Below are 22,180 nucleotides of genomic sequence, written 5' to 3'. Positions count from 1 at the left end.
AAACACCTCACAAGCGGCTCACTGCAACACTTACAAGCATCTCACAAGCAGCTCACTGCAACACTTACAAGCATCTCACGAGCAGCTCACTGCAACACCTACAAACACCTCACAAGCAGCTCACTGCAACACCCAAAAACACCTCACAAGCAGCTCACTGCAACACCCAAAAACACCTCACAAGCAGCTCACTGCAACACCTACAAACACCTCACAAGCGGCTCACTGCAACACTCACAAGCATCTCACGAGCAGCTCACTGCAACACCCAAAAACACCTCACAAGCAGCTCACTGCAACACCCAAAAACACCTCACAAGCAGCTCACTGCAACACCTACAAACACCTCACAAGCGGCTCACTGCAACACTTACAAGCATCTCACGAGCAGCTCACTGCAACACCCAAAAACACCTCACAAGCAGCTCACTGCAACACCCAAAAACACCTCACAAGCGGCTCACTGCAACACTCACAAGCATCACAAGCGGCTCACTGCAACACTCACAAGCATCTCACAAGCAGCTCACTGCAACACCCACAAACACCTCACATGCGGCTCACTGCAACACCCAAAAACACCTCACAAGCAGCTCACTGCAACACCCACAAACACCTCACATGCGGCTCACTGCAACACCTACAAACACCTCACAAGCAGCTCACTGCAACACTCACAAACACCTCACATGCGGCTCACTGCAACACCCACAGACACCTGCACCAGTCTCGCTGGTGACCTCTGCAGCACCAGCGACGTCTGCTGGTGACCTTAGGGTGTCGGTGATCGACCTCCCTCATGAATGATGACCCCATGGTCACAGAACGACACGGGAGGAATGAGGCCAAGATGGAGGAGCGGAAAAACGTCTGTGTCGGCTCATGGAGGGAGGAACAGACGTCTGTGTTGGCTCATGGAGGGAGGAACAGACGTCTGTGTTGGCTCATGGAGGGAGGAACAGACGTCTGTGTTAGCTAACATAGCAAGGATGATAACAGTCTGGGAACCAGTCCTCCCCTTTACGAATAGCTCAACTGTTGAACAAGGACGATCTCTGCTTCTCGTCTTGCTGCTGTCACATTCTGCTTATTGACGCCAGTGTGTCTGGCTGCCAGAGACGCTTGATCCAGAAGGCTTGCTATGTGTCCCTGGTTCATTGTCACAAACTGCCTCTTATTTTGTCCCGTGGGGATATGTTTGCACAAGCCAGGAGGATGGAATGTGATCTTGCCACAGTCATCACACATTTCCTGTGGACATGAGTTCCTCATGGCCAAAATACAGAGCCTGCTGGGTCTCTTACGTTCTGATGCTAATCTTGATATCATATGTTATCACACGATAACTTAGCGAGGAGGCGTCAGGAACAAAGGAACCATGGCCTACTTTGCATACATCCATTCTTAAGCTGTCATGACGCGAATGATATATATATATACATATATGTATATGGGATTGCACACAAATACATAAACACACACATAACCACTCGTCCTATTCTTTGAGAAGGATCGGTTATCGAACACTGATACACTGGTGTATTGGGTATCGAACGGGAGTCATTGCAACAAAACAAGTGATTCAGCAACATACATGTTTTGAGGGAAGTGGAGCCTAAGAAGAGTTCGTTGAGGACATGTCGCAAGGAGAAGTGTTACGCAAGAGGGATATGACGCCAACCCGGATATCTAGAGCAAGTAATGATATCACAGACGCAACACCGGTGCTTACGCAACACAAGATGTTTGTAGTGTTCCAAATACAAGTGGTATGTCTTTCTCCTCCTACCTAGTTCTCTAACCTGCCTATTACCCGCTTCAGTACACCTCACTATCCTCTTTACTCGGCCCACTTCTCTCTTTAGCTCCACCCACTTCCCTCCCTAATCAGCCCACTTCGCTCTTTGGCGAACATTCCTCTTTAGTCCTGCCCTACATTTCATCTTAGCCTTGTTGCCTATTTTCCTTTGCCGCACCCACATTTTCTGTAGCCCCACCCACTCCTCTCTATAGCCCCACCCCTTCTTCTGTCTAACCACGCCTACTCTTCTCCCTAGCCGCGCCCATAATAGAAAGCTGAGACAAGGACATAATCTGGGACACACAACTCAGCTCACTCTTACATAGGCTGAAAAATCGACTCTTTCCACCATAAAGACAAATCCTTCAACATTCCATGTCTTGCAGACTAGCAAATCATCCAGAATATGACGTGATTAGAGCCTTAAAAAAAAAGCGTTTTCTACTTTACTTCAAAAGCGCAGTTTCTACTTCAGTTCAAAAAGCACTTTTTTTCTACCTCTTTTAAAACTCTCAGATTATCATCCCTCTTCTTTCCCTGCCAACTCCATCTATTTGGCCTTATGCTGTGCTTCATTTAACGGCCTAATTTCCATCAGGACTTTAGCCTGCATCTGGAGTTATCGATATTAATAAGATAATGTTTGTCATGCTTTTGTTTCCCATCCTGGTCCGTTCTTATTATGATTTTGTCACCGATTTATTGAGAATTCAACTTCTGAGAAACAGAATCTTTTAGAATCTCATCTACGAACTTCGTTATCAGAATATCGCCAAAACACTTGTATGGCAACACCTTCATTTAGTTCAATACATCGAGGAAACACATTGTTCCAACACGAATGCTTCGGAGGAATATCAGCTAGTGTTACAGTTCGGTGCAACACTCCCGCTGGGTAACGCAAGGCAATGGTGTTGCATTCTGAAGGTACTGTATTTAAAGTCGGAAGGTTAAAATGATTTGGCAATCCTCCCGGGTCTGGAACGTTCGCGAAGGTTCTGGAAAGCCGATTCTGTATTGTTGTCATTGACTTGTTGATCACCGTGGTACGACCTTTCAGCACGACGGTACGACCTTTGAGCATGACGGTACGACCCTTGAGCACGACCGTGCGACCTTCGAGCATGACGGTGCGACCCTTGAGCTCGACGGTACGACCCTTGAGCTCCACGGTACGACCTTTGAGTACGACGGTACGCCCCTTGAGCATGACGGTACGACCTTTGAGCATGACGGTACGACCCTTGAGCACGACGGTGCAACCCTTCGCTACGTTGTCGTAAGCATGGACTTAAAACCTGAAGGATCAGCTCAAAGGCCGTGCCATCGCACACAAGGGTCGTACTGCCGTACCCAAGAGCTGTTCCATCGTGCTCAAGGGGCGTGTCGTCTCGCTTAAATGGATTGAATCAGGCTTGGAGGTACGTGCTAAATGGAGTTTCCCTATTACGAGCGACTGGCTGTGACGGTGAGCGATTATATGCCTGGAAACAACTGTATGTTGGTAATTAATCATTGTTCCATAACCATATCATGATTAAATACAGGAGGCATGATCTCGTCTGTAGGGCCATTATTACCATACTTCACTTCTTCACCGGATCATAATCGCTTTCCATCCGTTCACCCAGTAACAATATCGCACACACATACGCTCGCTCGCCCCTTTCTAAGTTGAATCCTGGAAAAGGTAGTCAGTCGGCCCACACCCAGCTCAGCTGTTCATCTTACCCTATTAGGCTGGTCAAGGAATGGGTGCCTGAGATATATATATATATATATATATATATATATATATATATATATATATATATATATATATATATATATATATATACACAAGGTTAATAGAGGGGGCAAAACCACAGTTAAACTCTCTCCCTATAATATACATATAGTAATCGGAAATAGCAGCCACACACACACACACACACCAATGCAACCCCTTTCACATATCATGAACTACCCGGTTTATTGAACCTCACTCGACACCAATTAAACCCACTACGTGTCAAATCATCGCATATGTTGCCAATTTCGCCCCAGCTAGTTCGTGTGGCTCGCTCAGAGGAACCCGCCTGGAGGTGTTGGGGTATTGGGCATCGCAATGGGAATCACGAGGAAACTAGCAGGAGATGAAGACTCACTCACACAGCCTTGTGTCTGCAGGCCTTCCAATCCTCCTCATCTCTCGTTCGTCACTTGGTTCTCAGTGTGTACGATAGCGCGCCAAAAGCTAATATTTTCAAGAGAGGAATGAAAATTAAGATGATCTGGAAGTTACTGTCAAGTTGATTCTACATTAATTATTAGTTTTTAAACTGATTCATGTCCGTCTTTGTTGTCAGGTGTTGATGGCCGAGGAGATCAATGGGTTAAGTCACACTTAAACGGGTAATCAAAACCTCTTCGATCACCGGCGGGTGTTTGAAGCTCAAGAATCTCTGGCCTCTTGCAGCAACGGACAAGCCAGAGGACAGACATCCATCCATCCAACCCCCTCTCTCCCTCCCTCCGTCACTGTCTGACACCCACCTCACCCCAGGACGTCATCACGACCCCGCCCACAGGAAGTCAACTGAGAACCCAACTGATCTGTCGGTTCTCAAGTGTCGCGTCTCCTAATTTCCCTGGAAAGAAAAGTAAATCCTAGCGCTGGAAACTCCCGCCTGCCATCTCTTCGCGAAGTTAACGATGTTGGATGCACTTGGCGGAGGAACTTTGCATTGAAGGTAAAAAAAAAAAAGAAAGGAAAAAAAAAAAGAGAATCGCAAATAAAGAATATTCTGGTCGTTGACGGTGACTTTGTCGTGCGCGCCAGAAGCCGTTCAAGCAATTGGTCTGCGACGACTTTATTAAGGAAAACAAACCACAAATGTCTATCAATTTCTCGATATTTTTTTCCCTTGCAGAAAAAGCATTAAGACTTCCCAGTACTGGCTTCACGTGCAGATAGAGGGGTTCAACCAATCCTTCTGGTGGATCTGATGAATATACTGGAAGTCCACCGCTTGTGAGAACAGTGACTGGAAGTCCCTCATATACCTTGTTGCAGCCCAGCGATATGAAATGAGACTGTTCTAATCCTTCTAACTATCTCCCCTCACTGCTCTCACCTCTGCTAACTCTCGCTCCTTATCAAGTCCTGGCGACATATTTAGCATTACACGGTGCACAAAACCCTCTTCAGGGGACTCACAATGACAGTAAATGCCAAAAAAATTAAAGAAAGACGAAAACTGAAATGAGTTAAAAGGTGTCCAAAACCCCCGTCATAAATAAATGCGAAATACATGGACGAATTTCTTCACACTTGTCCTGTAACGAAGGTCAAGGCGTCAGCGTGACAAACAGACAGTGTCGCTCCTTGTTTCCATTTGCCAGGGAATGTGTGTCATGAAATGCTGCCAATGTGTTAATAAAGCGAAATATGAAAGCTGGTGTACCTGCTGGAGGAGAGAGATACAGGCTGGTGGGAACGCTCGCTATATTGTGAGGTGCTGCCAGCGGACAACACACTCACAGCAAATTATGAGTAGATATGGAACCATGAGACGGAAGCCGTGACCAAGACTGTGAGGGATGTCTCATAAAGAGAAAGAAAATGATGAGGGACACAGAAGGAGGAGGGAGAGAGGAGAAAAGAAAAAAGGTGAGGGAGAAGATAGAGATAAGGAGAGGGAATGAGGGATGGAGTACCATTAATGAGGTTTTGCTGTGAGGCATAGCTAGCATGGAACGCCCGTCGGGGGGTATGAGAGAGAGAGAGAGAGAGAGAGAGAGAGAGAGAGAGAGAGAGAGAGAGAGAGACAGACAGAGAGACTGCTATAACGACTTATAACTGTGAATAATATCACTTCACGAGATGCTCAATTTCGCCGTAGGAAGCTTGGACACTGGAGGATGAGTTTGAGACGCGGGGGAGTTGATGTAGTGATGACGACTTTGAGAATCGGAAATCTATTGAGATCTGGATGATGACACTGAGAAGCAGAGAGTGGCCGTAAACGATGGTTTTAGGAAGCAGAAAGTTGACGTAAACGATGACTTTGGGAAGCAGAAAGTTGACGTAAACGATGACTTTGGGAAGCAGAAAGTTGACGTAAACGATGACTTTGGGAAGCAGAAAGTGGACGTAAACGATGACTTTGGGAAGCAGAAAGTTGACGTAAACGATGACTTTGGGAAGCAGAAAGTTGACAACTTGTTGATGACTCTCGAAGAAATGATATGACAACCTGCCGATAGATGACCCAGACGCAGAAGATGACTACTTTCCGAGGACTTTGAGAAGTTGAGAGGTGGTAAACTGCCATTGGTTCTGAGAAGCAGAGGAGACACGATTTTCTCGATGACATTTGAGACGCTTAAAATTACTTAAAATATACTTAAGGGTCATAATACAGAGCCAGTCAGGTATCCAAGGTCGATTATTCCGATATTTGGCTTAAGGAAGTCAGGTATGTGGCCTTAGGCAGGTAGGAAGTTGGGAGGGGAGGTCCAGGGGGCGGACGCTAATGAGGAGGGCCAGGTATGCCGGCCAAGGAGAGTCCTGTGAGTGCCGGCCGGGGAGAACCAGGTATGCCGGTCGAGGAACGGACCAATCACAGAGGAACGTAAACCCAACGTCTTCTCGCCAGTTCTGAGAGTTCGAGAGATCTTACGAGACACCTACGCGGCAGGGAAGGGAAACCATCAAGGACTAATATATATATATATATATATATATATATATATATAGATAGATAGATAGATAGATAGATAGATAGATAGATAGATAGATAGATATATTGTACCAAAGCATTTACTCAGCATATCAATTAAGATAACGTATTTGATGAATGCAGATGAAGCTGAGACGGTACTCGAAGCATTCCTTTGAATGCGCTTAAATGACAGATACGATCGTACTGCAATCAACGGAGGGTCTGAATACACTGATCAGATTGACGAACTCCAAGTAAAGTACTCTGGTAATTGCAGTCTACTTCTGTAATGTCTAAATGCATATATTTCATTGATGTATACAACAAATTGTTCTCAAATGACGTACTGATCTTAAAAGGTTCCGATAGCAATATATGTATTCTCAGATGCCCTCAGGATGCACTCATAGGATCAACAGATGTTCTGATTTGCACTCAAGAGACGTATCCTTTTGACGCAGATGAGAGATATCCTAAATGAGTGCACTCAGTGCATGCGTTCAAACGACGCACTGAGCAGATGGACTCAGAGAAGCCACTAATGTGCATGGAAGTGAAGTACTTAGGAAGTGGAACGAAATGACGCACTTAATGGATGATATCCAAATGTGGTACTTAAGTGAAGTACTCAGATAACATACTTAGCCGATCAAACGACAGACTCGCCTAATCTGAACAGCCAACTCACTTATTCGATACACTTGAAATCCTCACCGAAATACCTTCAGGGATCGTACTCGCTAATCATAACGACTACGCTTAAGTCAATTTGGAAGCGAAGAACTTGAGGGATGAACTCAGGTGGCATTCTCAAGTTACCTGGCCAGGTAACGTACTCGATGAATGTAATCAAAATGTATGCTAAACATATGCACTCACAATATGGCGACTCACAAGTGCCCATCCCTCTGGTCAGCCTCAGTAGTACTCAAAAAACATGCGCAGGTTGAGTGCAACGAGGGTACGACCCTACACACGAGGGTACGACCCTTGGGCACGACGGAACGAGCCTTAGGTATGATGGCCTGATGTGTGACCTGACCTTTCCCTAAGAGTTAGGTCATGCGCCAGGCCATCATGGGTTATTATACAGTCGTGTCTAAGGGTCGCCCTGTCCTGCTCAGGGGTCGTACAGTCCTGTCGAGGCCAGGGGTCGTACTGTCGTGCTAAAGGGATTAATAAATGCATTTGTCATCCTCTTAGATTCCCTCATAAACAGAGTCAGTGTGAGAAGACTCGCTCACCAGAAGCTGTCAAAAGAAGACATACTCAACAAAGGCATCTCTTCAACCTATTTCACACATGCACTCAATAGATTCAGTCGTCGTACTTCACATTTATGCACTCCACAGCCACAATCAAAAGATGCATTGTAGTAAAGCAGTAAGCAAATGCACTCAACACTGTCACTTCAAACAATTTAAGCAAAGTGAATAAAAAGACACACTTAAGAAATGCACTTAAAAAGTTGCTCTGGGGTAACACATCGAGAAGACAGACTCAATCAACCCACTTCAAGAATTTACGCCACGAATCTGAGAAAGGAGTTGCACTTTTGTTATACTTTCAGCAGACGCATTAGACCAGCAGACGACACAAATACACACAAACGATATATTCCTGAAATACACTTAAGATTTGCAGTTACTTATATGACGTGATGAAGATCCTTTCGCAGTGTCCAATATAGACTCAAATGCATTTCCGGAGTGCATGTGTGGTTCTTTATACACTCAAAAGGCCATGTCATGGTTGCACTTAGTCTCATAAAACCAGGAGAGACACTCAAAAGACGCACTTCAAAGAGACGCACTTACTCAAAAAAAAAAAAGCGCCTGAGAGTCTTCAAGCTCAAAAGAGCACTTTGTCGACAGAGTGCGCTCACGACAGAGCGCTCACAGAACGCTCCGAGTTCATGTCAGGTCGAACTCAAGAATTATTTTTTTGAACAAGTATCTTCGAAGTGATTCATTAATGTGTGCTCAAGGTACGGTTCCTAGTGTGTGCCTGGCTTCAGGAACGTTTTCTTGGTGTGTGTGTGTGTGTGTATATATATATATATATATATATATATATATATATATATATATATATATATATATATATATATATATATATATATATATATCCCATTCCTGTTCGCAGTTTCCTGCTTATCGAGGTAGCGCTAAACCACCGAAACCAGATCTTCCTATCCAAAGCCAAGAAATAACCTTTTAAGTGAGCTTCTGTTGCGTGTGTCTCTCAGACCCTGAGTGCCCATTGTGAGTGCCTTTCTTAAGTGCCTGTCTTGAGTGCCTCTCTCGAGTGCCCCTCCTCAAAACCTCTCCGAGAGTGCCTTGTGCATTTCAGCGCCTCTCGGAGCCATACCCTGGACCTCCCTCTCCCAGTTCTCTCTTTACGTGAATCTTTCCCGCGCTTGTCTCGCTCCTGAGTGCCTCCTGCCTTTGAGTGCGTCTTTGTGGCGCTCTCCTCCCTCTCCGAGTGTGTCTTCGACGATGCAACTCGGGCGACTAGACCGGACGGACAGAGCTTCGCCCTCCAGAACCATAACCAAACACGTGTGCTACCAGACGTAATACAGACAGACAGACAGATACACAAACAAGCCATCCCGGCTAGAACATTACAAAATGATAGCAACAGAAGATGGGAGGCGGCTAATGCCATTAATCCTCTCTCTCTCTCTCTCTCTCTCTCTCTCTCTCTCTCTCTCTCTCTCTCTCTCTCCTCCAGAAAGAAGAAATTGGGAAGACTTGTCAATAAAACCCCAAATACTGTGTACAATTTCGATGTTCCTATTAGGACTATAAGACCTTAATTCTACTCTACGTAACCCCAGAAGACCAGAAGAACTCTAGTACTCAACGCTACCTATAATAAACATACAGTAAATCATTATCTATAGACGTCATATATACGAACAATTTCGATATAGTGGGATTCGTAAAATACAATACCAGGACAATAACTATTATGATACATTTCCACCATTCCCTCACGAGGGATAATTTGGCACAGTGTTGAATATCTGGCTGTTGGTGAAGACGATAGCAAATGCCAACGTAAAGGTAAGAAAAAGAGTCAACGCAATAAACATAATAGGATTTGAATTTGCATGTAATTGCAGCCTGAATGAAGGTTTCCCATCCCTTATTACCTCGACAGAGACGAATCACCGCTGAAACACTGAACCTTTTTCACGGATTGTTCGCCCCTCTTGGACAGAGAGCTAGAGGAGTCGCTTCGAACCAATGAGGAACTGAATGATTAGGAGATAAGGATTAAAACCTTGAACCCCTTCAACAACACAGTCCTACAGCGATCCTCGGTTGTGACGACACAGCCTTTGATCTAAACTCTTAAAGGTTCGAACCGCCGTGATTAAGAGTCACATCGTCGTGTTCAAGTGCTTCATTAACAACAGGTGACGGTTCATTCCTCTCCTCCTCCTCCTCCTCCTCCTCCTCGGGGCTGGTTATCGTTCCAGTTAGACGTCGTGTCCCCCTGGACGTTCTTATTGAGAAGCAATTTGAGGCGCCAAACCTTACGCGCCAGCAGTTATCTGACGTGAGACGAACGCTGAGGTAAATTCGAATGGCTTTTCAAGTCTACAAGAACGGGAGGTTCGCGGATGGGTACGTCTGAATCAAAAAGCCCCATTGGTTGTCACCCCATTATTTGCAAGGACTGGGACCTCGCGGGTCATTCAGTATTTTGGTCTCATCAACAACCGTCTGCCAGGAGCTAGTCATGCGCAACCACGCCTTCGCGCACGTGCGCGTAGTTGAGTTTGAGCGTGTGAGGTTCACGCACGGCTTCACGAAGCGCTTCGAAAGACTCGAATGTAATAACTTTTCGTCCTCCGTCCTCTCACTCACAAATCATCAGACATGATGTCATCTTCTAACATGCAAGTTAACCCTCCCCCCTCACCTCACCTCCCCTCTATGGACAGACGCTTGAATCTACAGACAGACAGACAGAGAGACAGACCTGCTACAAAGCCCTTTTCCCCTCGAGGGTAAGCGTCGAGGCCTTGAAGAAGGCTGTGCCTCACTCCGCCTCCGTAAGTCTGTTAAGTGTGTCTTGCGACACTCGCCTCCACTTGACCCTCGCCATTCACTCAAGGAGAATCTCTTTACTGTCACGCAACTTACCTTACGAGCCAGACCTGAGGCCGGAGCCGATGCGAGGCTGTAATTACCACATAATGTAAAGTTATGATTAGTACAAGTTCTCTCAAGGTAATTCCTGAGTGTTATATTCTTTCGTTTAATCATATAATGTAATTGATTTGGATTTTTACAACACACTACTTCCTATACGAAGACTTCTGATGTCTGTTTAAAACTTTAACTTTAAGGGATGAAATAATGACTGATTTACTTTGACGTCATTTACCTTAAAGGGTTTTTTTTTTCGGAATAATTTCTATTTAAAGTTGCATAGCATTGTTTTGGCAGGCCGTAGTGGAGGAATCAACTCATTACACCGTAATCATGTGCGCAGCTCATCAACCCACAGCATTAGCGAACAGCTGATTTGTAATATATAAAAGGCTGCTGAGTTAACTGTAACATTTTGTAATACGCTCAACCAGATTAGATGTAAATTTTATTGAACAATTAGCTCAACTATGAATCCATGTGGGACAATGTCAGAGCTGGGGAGGAGCAATGGAATATTTTTGTAATTTTACGGAAGGGGAGAGAGTTTTGAATTCTTTTTTTTTTTTGTGGTGGCCACAATAGGGGTGAAATTAAAGAAGGGATGAGGAAGGGTAAGAGAGAAGGGAAGGTGCACCAGTGGAGTGAGGGCATTGCTGCCTCACACACACACACACACACACACACACAACCATCATTACTGGTGCTTTTGTCTCCTTTTTTTCGGGGCCTTCAAAGAGGAGATTGCAATGGATGCCTTTGATATCTACCTACTGCATAACCAACACACAAGTGTATATATATATATATATATATATATATATATATATATATATATATATATGCTTATGGATACATGTTACACTTGACAATACGTAATGAATGAAGGTATGCTGAGATAATGAATATTTGTAAAGTGTTTAAGTACCCGTTTTTGAAAGGAGAATGGTTATACATTATTAAATGGTTATACATTATCAAATATCCTTCATCAAAAAGCTGTTCTGGGATCAGCTGGTAACGTTAACGCCTGAGTGAGTCAGAAAGTCTGTCGTGATGACGGTGGTCTGTGGATGTCTGTCGTGATGACGGTGGTCTGTGGATGTCTTATCTCGCGTACGTTGCCACGGCACCAAAGTCCATCATTTGGTTCGAGGACGATACAGCCGCTTACGAAGGGGGACCGTAAGTCGTCTGGGATTCGTCCTGCGTCAGGTGGACGACACGAGACGACCTCCCTCCGCCAGAACCAGCCACTGATCACGTGTCTCAATCGTCATCGGTCTCAACACAAATGATAAACAACAGAGCAAAACAAGTACCTAAATATTCTAGTTCACTTTACGTCGAGTCTCTTATCACGGGGAAACACCTGGAGTGGTAGGAACCCACTCCAGACACAGTTTAACTACATAGAGTCACGTTTCCAAGCGTAAACTCAAGTCCTTCTTTTTTTTCCACACTGTCGGACCGTTACACAGAAAAGGGAAAAATGAATTTCGATTCCAGAGGCAACGTCGGCACCAGGCGGGGGTTCGACAGCTCGGAGACATGCACAGACACGGAGGCTCTTGTGGGGGGAGGGTCCTGTCGAACCTCACGTGAGGGCAGAGACCAACTCCTTAGCGACCGAATCCTTGTCATGTGGTGGCCAAGGACCTCTGAGTGTGTCGCTCTCCCCTGGCCACACAACTTTCTTTTTTCTCAGTTTCTTAGTTCAGTCATCAGTATTTTGGTCAACTGTTGCATTGTGGTGGGGAGCTGATCTGATCGAGTCCAATTCAGAATCTTTTACATTTTATCTTTATTTTTTCTATCAGATGCTTCTTACGTCATCACCACAGCAAGATAAACGCTTGACAATAAAAAACGAAAAGTGATGTTCTTGGACATTATTTTCCTTTTCAGAGTTCGTATGATTCAACATCTTCCTGGGTGGTGAGTGCGTTGCTCCAGGTTCAACACAGGAGTCTCGTGTCTTCGAGCGTCAACAATATTTTCAATGTAACCAAAACTTACTTAGAGACTATAACTACATTCACAAGGATGGGGGGGTGGGGTCATCCATTACCTCTCCTCAGGAGCTGACAAGCTAGATGATTCCGGCTGGAGTGGAATCACCAAGTCCCTCTGTCTCTCAGTAGCAGTTCCTATTATCAACACCTTCCTCTGTGGCCTTCCCGTGTGCGTGTGTGTGTGTGTGTCTCATCCAAAAGACACTGATGGGATTCACTGCTTGACAGGTCCACAGTCCAGCCTCCTCCACGCTGTGGGACACACACATACACACATATATATGCACACGCACGTGAGCCGTCGTGAAAAGCCTTGTTCCCTTCTCTCTCGCTCTCTCTCTCTCTCTCCCTCCTCTCTCGCTCTCTCTCTCTCGCCCGCTACCACTACCGTGGGCCGACGCAACCTACAGAGCTCGGGTTTGCTCGACCGTCCAAGACCGAGGCCCGGGACTTACTGACGCTGTGAGCCGAGTTGTGAGGCTACGTCCTCGTCCTCCACCTTCCCCCCCTCCTCCTCCTCCTCCTCTTCCTCCTCCTCGTCTCCACGCCGCCAAGCTCCCCTGAGGCCACTACACTGATGCCAGACCTCATTTGATCGTCATGTAGGCCGTATGACTTTATATGGTCCCTCTGTTTACATGGCTGAGGATGTGGTCGTGGGGTGAATGGTGATTGTACCGGGCCCTGACGCTTGCGCTCTCTCTCTCTCTCTCTCTCTCTCTCTCTCTCTCTCTCTCTCTCTCTCTCTCTCTCTCTCCCTGTGAGAGAGCTGATTTCTCTCCCCTCACTCATTAAATTTCCACTCTATCGCTTATCACGAGACTTTTCTCGATGAACCATAAAACAGGAGGAAACCGGAGTATCCTCGCGCGCGCGGCGAGGCTCATATGACCGCTTAGTCTCCGTTTCTATTAATCCCAAGACTGAGAGAGAGGAAAAAAAAGTCCTTCAAGATTAAGAGCAAGATGTACGTTATTGCTTATCGCGGCACTATCTCCTGTTGCTCTCTCTCTCTCTCTCTCTCTCTCTCTCTCTCTCTCTCTCTCTCTCTCTCTCTCTCTCTCTCTTACTCATATTTGCTAGTGTATAGTCGGGCGGGCAGGCGCTGGCTCACCGTGGTATGTCTGCTGAACCGTGGCTGAGGAAGGTATTCAAGCGAAGACTTTAGGGAAGTGATATAGGAGGGTCGATCGTGAGGAGGGTGGGATGCGGTGTCGTCGCCGCCCGGGTTTCCAGCAAGAACCAGGACGGTGATTCGAGACCATAGTTTAGTTATCAATGGATAGACGAGACAGAAACCGCAGAGGAAGATCAAACGACCGATAAGACATAAGGGGAGGAGAGGGAGAGAGAGATAAGGTTCAGTTGGTGCGAGATAAGGGAAAGGATGGGAGAGATAAAGACGGAAAAGGAAAAGAAATTGAGTGACTTCGCGACGGGACTCAGAATGCGACAGAGCGATTTTTGTGAATGGTTGCCACACCTGAGGACGAGGGATCATGTTGGGGGCGTCATCTACCCGTCAACCACGACAGATAAGGATGGGACCTCACGACGCGATTGGGAGGGGAAACAGATGGCCAGTTCCATCGTACAACCGAAGCTGAGGTAGATGGACGAACAGAAGTGTGGTAATATGCTCACTTGACTGTTTGAGGTTACGTTTGTTGAGGGGTTTATATATATATATATATATATATATATATATATATATATATATATATATATATATATATATATATATATATATATTCCCTGGGGATAGGGGAGAAAGAATACTTCCCACGTATTCCCTGCGTGTCGTAGAAGGCGACTAAACGGGGAGAGAACGGGGGGCTGGAAATCCTCCCCTCTCGTTTTTTTTAATTTTCCAAAAGAAGGAACAGAGAATTGGGCCAGGTGAGGGTATTCCCTCAAAGGCCCAGTCCTCTGCTCTTAACGCTACCTCGCTAATGTGGGAAATGGCGAATAGTTTGAAAGAAAGAAAGATATATATATATATATATATATATATATATATATATATATATATATATATATATATATATATATATATACTTATAATGGTGCTGGTGGTGTTTTTGGTGGTGATAATGGTGGTGATTACAGCTTTCAGTGTGGTGAAGATGGTGATGGTGAAGACAGTGATGGTGAAGATAGTGATGGTGAAGATAGTGATGGTGAAGACAGTGATGGTGAAGATAGTGATGGTGAAGATAGTGATGGTGAAGACAGTGATGGTGAAGATAGTGATGGTGAAGATAGTGATGGTGAAGATAGTGATGGTGAAGACAGTGATGGTGAAGATAGTGATGGTGAAGATAGTGATGGTGAAGATAGTGATGGTGAAGATAGTGATGGTGAAGACAGTGATGGTGAAGACAGTGATGGTGAAGACAGTGATGGTGAAGACAGTGATGGTGAAGACAGTGATGGTGAAGATAGTGATGGTGAAGATAGTGATGGTGAAGATAGTGATGGTGAAGACAGTGATGGTGAAGACAGTGATGGTGAAGACAGTGATGGTGAAGACAGTGATGGTGAAGACAGTGATGGTGAAGACAGTGATGGTGAAGATAGTGATGGTGAAGATAGTGATGGTGAAGATAGTGATGGTGAAGATAGTGATGGTGAAGACAGTGATGGTGAAGACAGTGATGGTGAAGACAGTGATGGTGAAGACAGTGATGGTGAAGACAGTGATGGTGAAGATAGTGATGGTGAAGATAGTGATGGTGAAGATAGTGATGGTGAAGATAGTGATGGTGAAGATAGTGATGGTGAAGATAGTGATGGTGAAGATAGTGATGGTGAAGATAGTGATGGTGAAGATAGTGATGGTGAAGATAGTGATGGTGAAGATAGTGATGGTGAAGATAGTGATGGTGATGTTGATTATAATGATGAAGAGGATGGGTAAGAGATCCACTACCGTCAAGTCTTGATGAATTTTTTTTTTTTCTTTTTTTTTTGAAGCTGTAGTTGGGTGATGAGAAGGTCAGGCATCAAGCCATGCCGGAGTATGGCAGTGTGTGTGTGTGTGTGTGTGTGTGTGTGTGTGTGTGTGTGTGTGTGTGTGTGTGGAGGAGGCTGGCGATGAAGCTTCCTAGGTAACAACATGGGAAGAAAAAAAAATAAGTATTGGAAAATTTATACTTTGACATCAAGCTGAAGTACTTGATGCAACATAAACAACATCATGCTGAAAAGATAGGAGGAAATTACTCTGGAAACGAGAGAGAGAGAGAGAGAGAGAGAGAGAGAGAGAGAGAGAGAGAGAGAGAGAGAGAGAGAGAGAGAGAGATGGAATAAGCCTCAGTGGGAAGAAGAAAATGCGATAATCCCTCAAATTTAAAATGATAAGAAATGTATACAGAAGGCTGGGGGATCATATACATCGTGTGAGTGTATGTGGTGTTTATATTATCTTTAACACCTCAAGAAGGTGTTAACAATGTCCCGGCTGATGGTTGTAACTTGACGATGACCGCCTTAACGACCCCCGGCAGTTGACGGACCTATAGCCCTAAGTAGGTGAAGGAAAACGGCTTAAGTAGAATCAGAACAACAAAAAATGGGAATAAAAGGATGAAAATCACCTATGCAGAAGATGATAGTGATAAAGAGGGAAGCGATGAAGAGACGTTGTCTGAAATAAATGTAATAAAAAGACAAAACACCCAAGTAAAACCTACAACATTCAGAGAAACAACAACGAATCACGGAAGGAGCGAGAGAATAAGCGAGGATACACGGGCAGAAAATGCGAGACGAGAGGCAACAAGAAGGAAGGGTTATGTGGAGGCGGAGGTCCAGGAAGGATATTGTGGTCGGCTTAGGACAATCCCATGTAGACACAGGAGGACAGGGCAGACCCTCCCACCAACACACACATTTTCTCTCGTTCCTCCAGCCCCTGAGCCACACCGCCTGGCTTCTTGTGGCCATAAGATACCACACTAACGTTACAATACTCTCATTACTTATAACTAATTATAATGAGAGGATGCTTTTTTGTCCACTGGATGACCATAATTATATTTTTTTTAGAAAAACAAAAAAGATTGTTGTCCTCCTCCCCCAACGTAATCATCAGTTGGTCTTTGCCACTCCGAAGACCTCTTCCGCGCACCGAAGACCCCCTCCGCGCACCGAAGACCCTCCTCCGTGCACCGAAGACCTCCTCCGCGCACCGGACCCCCCTCCGCGCACCGAAGACCTCCTCCGCGCATCGAAGACCCTCCTCCGTGCACCGAAGACCTCCTCCGCGCATCGAAGACCCCCCCTCCGTGCACCGAAGACCCCCATCCGCGCACCGAAGACCTCCGCGCACCGAAGACCTCCTCCGCGCATCGAAGACCCCCCTCCGCGCACCGAAGACCACCTCCGCGCACCGAAGACCTCCTCCACGAAAGATTTTCTGTTGTCATCTGTATCAACGTAAACTTTGTTTTTTTTTGCTTTCCTTCCCGACAAAACTTTCCTCTGCTGGTAACTCCTGAGGTAAGAGCCACGTCCTGGGGAAAGAAAATCCCGGATTATTTCCTCTATTACGGGAAATGTTTTGTCGCTTGGAGGGGAAAGAAAATGCTTCAGGTAAGGTTCGGTTGGTTTAGCGCCTTAGGTCGCTCCGGTGCCTTGCCTGAACGTCGGATACTGAAGCAAGGATTAGTGTTCGAGGGTTCGTTGTTCTCACGGTCTGTTCGAGACGGTTCTGAACCACAAGTAGTGGAGGCAAGGTAATGCCAGCTATGACGTCAGGTCTCAGTTTCGTTGATTCAAAGTTTTCGACACAGTACGAAGCTATTCATAGTGAAACCTGCTTATCTTCCCCCTGCAGTATCACAGCTTCAGCGATAACTTAATCGCTTTAGAGTAATAACTTAAACTGTAACTTAGACGATTGAAAAGGCTTATCTGTGACGGTAAGCAAGTTATGGACTCTCAGACAACTTAGGTCCGGACTTAGCAAAGTTCGGCTCTCGAGCAAAATGAACACACGAGATCGATAACTTAGGTTCCTTGGTAGGCTAAGTTCATGAACATGATGACGATAAATTAATCTCTTAAATACGTCACTTAAGACTCTTCGGTATGTCATCTTAAGTTTCTAGTTATGATAACTTAGGCCGATGGTTGTCAAGAAAAAAAGGAAAAGTAGGCCTTCGAGCGCAATAAACCATTGCTGGAGATAAACCCTTAGAGATAAGTTAATTAAGTTTAATCCATAATCATAATAACTCTGGTCTCTGAGCCAGATAAGGGAAAGTGAATATGGTAAATTTTACCCTCAGGTGCCACAACAGAAGCCACTTATAAGTAGGTTCACTTACTCACTTATGAAGTAACGTAGATCCTTCGATGGAAAGAAGCAATTTCTTAATTACAATATAACTTCAAAAAAGGGGTAATCGAATGGGTTAAAGAAAATGAGCTTTAAGCATTATTATGGTGACTCCAACACGAAATTTGTCGATTGGTTGGTCACTCTATGCACCGTCTGGATCATTCAGACCGCCAGAGACAGTTTATAAACACCAGATTGTCATCAACAGTTTATAAACACCAAATTATCATCGACAGTTTATAAACACCAGGTTGTCATCGACAGTTTATAAACACCAGGTTGTCATCGACAGTTTATAAACACCAAATTATCATCGACAGTTTATAAACACCAATGCGAAAAACCTGAACACATTCCCCAGGTGTTTAAGATGATATGTGACACCACATATATGATCTCTCCATATATGGCCCTTGAATTACAGTATCCTCATGTATTCTCTCTATAGATACCCTCCTCTGAACCCTCTGATTGGCTAATCCTCACTCTACAACAGCTGTTTATATACTAATACTAAACTGTTATTGGATGAAGCGTATTTGACCCCAAGGCTATGGCTGTGGTTGGGGAATTCACTGATCTTTGTAGTAACATACGAAACCATCAAGGATTCGCGAGGGAAAAAACTGCATCAATTACAAAGTTAAGAACAGGAGTTAATGCCGATGTCCCATTACCAGTAACGTCAGATATCACAACGATCAACACGACCGTTAATGAATCACACCGAATTTAATAATCAGTTCAATTAATTCATTATGTATACACGTAAAGCCACGAATTTCATGAATGAGAAACGAGAACGAACCTCTGTCCTTATGAGGCTCCCGCATCTCTCGAACTTTAATATCATAAAACTTTACATGAAGAGAACATTCTCATTAACATACAGAGACGCACACGCGACACGGTAAACCATGTTGACGAGTATAGATATCACAAGGCTAATCCGTACCTACGTGTCATTTATGAAAGGTAGGATCATCACAAGATACAAAGGCATTAGATCACACAGGCATAGTTTAGAATCCCACGTTTGCATAACATTTAGTCAATTGGCGTATCAGCTGTAAATAGATTTGCTGTCTGATCATCAAAGAGGCGTCTGGGTTGGGATAGGACACATTGGTAGGTGGGGGAAGGCAAGCCCCGCTCTGCCGAGGGACCCAGATCATGTTAAGTTTACGTCTGGTTCTCCTCCTCAAAGTCCTGCCTCGTAGCTAAGTTTAAAGGACGACGAGATGCCATGCGAATTAGGGAATCCTTCAGCAAACGACCGACTGGTTAGGAACTCTGGCCACGTCAAGGACTTGTTGTCATCAGGGGATCGCTATCCACTTTCCTTTGTATCTTTTGATGATTCTACCAAACGTATATATAGATATAGTACCTATATCTATCTATCTATCATACAGTCCATCTACTTTCAATTCATTTAACTATCTATCTACCAACTCACACAGATACAATATATATATATATATATATATATATATATATATATATATATATATATATATATATATATATATATATAGCTAAAACCAATAAGAAAAGGAAGATACGGTATCAAGCGCTTGTTAAGCATGTAATAATGTAATGTACGAAAGCAGTTGACACTTCATATTTTCCTCCTCGTACATGATAATATGAGCAAATTTAGCGAGACTAAAAAAATCTATTAGCCTCAATATAAACAAGTTCCCCAGTGTTAATAAAATGTTTCATTTTTCATCATATATCTTCAGTATAGTACTGTCATAACTTTGATTAATGTGTGTGTGTGTGTGTTCTGGGCAACGGCATATAGAAACATTGGGCGTTCGTCTTCTTTATTACATATTCAAGTGGTTTTGATGGGACTGAAGTGGTTATGGAGTGGCCCCCGGATTGTATACGTCACGTCACACGTCATCATCTTAAACTGACGGTGAATTAAGAGACTAGATTTAATTAGCCCACAATGATGGCCTTCTGAAAACGTTTACCGATACCCAAAGAGGAATTTTGCTTCTAGTAATCGTCTCAGTCACCAATACGACGCGACTAAATATACACTTTGTGTAGACCATTTCTCAAATCCTCCACACACACACACACACACACACACACACACCGTTTCGTTCAGTATCCCCTAATGGCGCTAGGTAAAAAAAAACTGGTACATCAATTTTGCCCAAGTTGACTAAATTATCAATGGAAGAGAAAAATCTACTTCCATGCTTTGTATTGTAATTGTTTTCATTACATTGTATATGCCATAACGACGATGCATTTTGGAAAGTCGAAAACAACTATGAAAAGCTGAAATCTCTTGAGCCACTTGGATTGTACCGTCAACAACAGACGAGTCAATTAACTACCTCGCTTGGCCAGTAGGATCCGTCGTATGGACCCTCCTCGTTCTGGTTGGCTGCCGCCTCATTTTCCCGCCAGTTGTGGCTGCGTGGTCGTCCCCGCCGAGCTCGGACGCAAGTTTGGACGTAGTTCGTCATGACTGACGTATTCCTCCCACAAGCTTTTGATAAGCTGAGGACCAGGCCGATCTGGGTCATAACGCGTCCGTCCGAGGATTACCTAAGACGAAGTCCTAGTCATGGCGAGTGCCACTGGATGAGTTCTGAACCGGCCGGCTTCGACACGTCTGAAGCACCTCCCTCACGGTTTCGAAGTGACGACACGAACCTTCTGCACCTCTAAAACCGGGTATGCTTTTAAGACTTTTTAATGACTAGTTTATATTTCCTCAATGTTTCTGGAAGTACTTAGAGTGTTAGTATGTTTTTTATGATCTGATTAACTGGTTATTAAAGAGGGTAAACGCGTACAGTATGACATTTCGCCTTTTAGTCCTTAATACAGATGTATTTTCTGGTTAAACTCGTAATGACCCGACAACTATCAACTTGGACGTTAATCATTCCACCTTGTTTACTTCTCAACCGCTCGCCCTAACCCGGGTTAAAAGTCTCTGACAACACAGTGACTGCAATCAATAAACCACCATCTCTGATTTATAAATGTGTCTTCGTTTTGTTTCTACCATTTCCTCGTATTTAGTCAACCATCATTATCGTACATTCGAAATCGGTGTTGCCACTGGGGGATTAGGTCGTAAATCATTTACTTTCGTACGTTAAGTTTCGTAAATGTTTTCTCGATCATGCACAGAACCTCACAATGTTTTCCTTACCTGTGTTGTAATGGACGTTTGGTTGAGCTCTGGTTCCTCCCATTATGTATAGGTTGCACACAGCACACACACACACACACAGCCTTCACGCTAACAAGATCAAGGGTCGACTGAGGCAAGACGGGAGTCGGGACAACTGACCAAAAATGGCTACATACGGGAACTTAAACGCCCCCTACTCACACACACACACACACACACACACTTTGGCTTTCTCGGACACACTGAAAGTTCAAAGGTCAAGTTGGTCACGTTCAACATTCTCCGACACTTTACGAATGTCGTTGTTTTAATTTCATGATTTTGTGATAAGTTTTATTGTAATTAAACTTTATCAAACGTCATACTGCTTCATTGGTATCATCACAGACAGTGTTAACCAGTGGATATAAAATGGGTAATGACATAAAACTATTTCACTCATTAGACAGGTTGTTCAAAATCGGATAACTAAACGTGGTTTTGAACTAGAAACAGGTAATTATCATTATGATTATAGAGTTCAGTATTGCCCATGTGTAATGTTTGTATAGCATTGTGTTAATGTTTGTTGATAGTTTGACATATGGGTAAACTTTACCATCTCTGCTCGTCATGGCCACCGAAACTTTTTTGAAGTAAACAGTGACTTTTGAGCGAGTTCCAGTGTGAAGCATGTTTTACAACACATGTCGGTGAGGTTTCTTCTTATTTAATACACTCCGATGTATTTGTATGTTTCACTTTGCTTCACCTGGCTTCAGTTGACCGCATCTCTGTATATCACTTTTGTTTCATACTGTTTCATTCGATTATGCTTCTATAAATCTCTTTGTTTCATTTCGTCTCACTCGTCCCATAGTATCTTAATGTTCCGTTTCATTTCATCTAACTTTATCTATCTACTTTGGGCTTATTTTTCATCGTTTCATGTAGTTTCACCCAACTGCGTTTGTTTGATTCCCTTTCT

The 22,180-nt window shown here is 44.2% G+C and overlaps 1 protein-coding gene across 4 annotated transcripts in view; it reads right to left on the bottom strand.

Moving 5' to 3' along the window:
• The window catches only part of LOC139752684 (uncharacterized), a 201,402-nt gene extending 180,076 nt beyond the window's left edge, over positions 1 to 21,326 (bottom strand). Inside the window, exon 1 of one of the 4 annotated variants that reach the window (XM_071668476.1) lies at positions 21,232 to 21,326. The gene's annotated coding sequence lies outside the window, so the exon portion shown is untranslated. Of the gene's footprint in view, positions 1 to 12,747; positions 13,141 to 21,231 lie in introns of those variants that run through there. The other 3 variants (XM_071668474.1, XM_071668473.1, XM_071668477.1) reach the window with 3 other exon arrangements.
• Positions 21,327 to 22,180: the final 854 nt, after the last annotated feature.

The sequence above is a fragment of the Panulirus ornatus genome, chromosome 13 (assembly GCF_036320965.1).
Source record: "Panulirus ornatus isolate Po-2019 chromosome 13, ASM3632096v1, whole genome shotgun sequence".
NCBI lineage: Eukaryota > Metazoa > Arthropoda > Malacostraca > Decapoda > Palinuridae > Panulirus > Panulirus ornatus.
The sequence above is the reverse complement of the archived record's forward strand: the minus strand, read 5'-3'. Positions and strand labels throughout refer to the sequence as shown.